This window comes from Neophocaena asiaeorientalis, unplaced genomic scaffold (assembly GCF_003031525.2).
Source record: "Neophocaena asiaeorientalis asiaeorientalis breed wild unplaced genomic scaffold, Neophocaena_asiaeorientalis_V1.1 scaffold649, whole genome shotgun sequence".
In the NCBI taxonomy this organism is placed as follows: Eukaryota; Metazoa; Chordata; class Mammalia; order Artiodactyla; family Phocoenidae; genus Neophocaena; species Neophocaena asiaeorientalis.
In genome coordinates this window covers 1103578-1104483 of record NW_020173202.1, presented here as the reverse complement: position 1 = coordinate 1104483, position 906 = coordinate 1103578, and the positions used below count along the sequence as shown (strand labels likewise).

General features: G+C 41.3%; 1 protein-coding gene across 1 annotated transcript in view; it reads right to left on the bottom strand.

Annotated features, from left to right (window-relative positions):
- The window catches only part of CEP43 (centrosomal protein 43), a 28961-nt gene that overhangs the window by 26984 nt on the left and 1071 nt on the right, over positions 1–906 (bottom strand). The window lies entirely within an intron of this gene.

The window sequence follows — 906 nt, the reverse complement described above, 5'->3', positions numbered from 1 at the left end:
TGAGTGCTGACAGCTGGAGGCTGACCCGGGTGCAGAAAAGGTTCAGCTGAAAGGCATATGCGAGCTGCTTACAGACCTGCTGTACCCCTAATATCGTGAACGCTGCTGAGTGCTTTCAGTCAATTATGGGCAAAGTTTGAAAGATGTAATCATAATTGCAGAGGCGAATGCAAATTCTTGACAGTATAAAAGTAGAACTCAGACTTATAACGTTGGTGGGGGGGGTGAGAGAGAGTAAATATACTAATTTCCTCATCTCCCTTTGCAGGGAGCCAATAGGGAATATGTAAGTTTATAAATAATGACTTAGGTAAATAAAGTCACAAAATCTTCCACCATTAGAACTAAAAGTAATGTAAGTTTTAAAATTAGGAGCTGAAAGAGAAGGTAAAATTTTATCCTTTTAAAATATGCTATTTACGGTTGATGGGTCAGGATGTATATTATTTAGAGTTATAATGAAAAGAACTAGAAGAATTAAAAACAAACTTAACTGTAGCTGAGTCTAGGGTATGGTACCAGGTGGTGCGTAGGGGAACAGGGAGGACTCAGAGACCTTTCAGTATTTTCCCCTTGTGTTTGTAACCACTGATATGAGTAACCTCCACAGCAACAAGACAAATGCAAATGGACTGTAGTCTAGTTACAAAGCATAACTGTGAAACATCCTTACACAGAATGCAGAAGTTAAAGAGAATGAGGCAGAATATATATATATATATATAGAGAGAGAGAGAGAGAGAGAGAGAGAGAGAGAGATGATTAGGAATTATGAAGTGAAATTAGTAAATTAAAAGACAGTAAGTGGGGCCTCCCTGGTGGCGCAGTGGTTGAGAGTCCGCCTGCCGGTGCAGCGGACACGGGTTTGTGCCCCGGTCCAGGAAGATCCCACATGCCGCGGAGCGG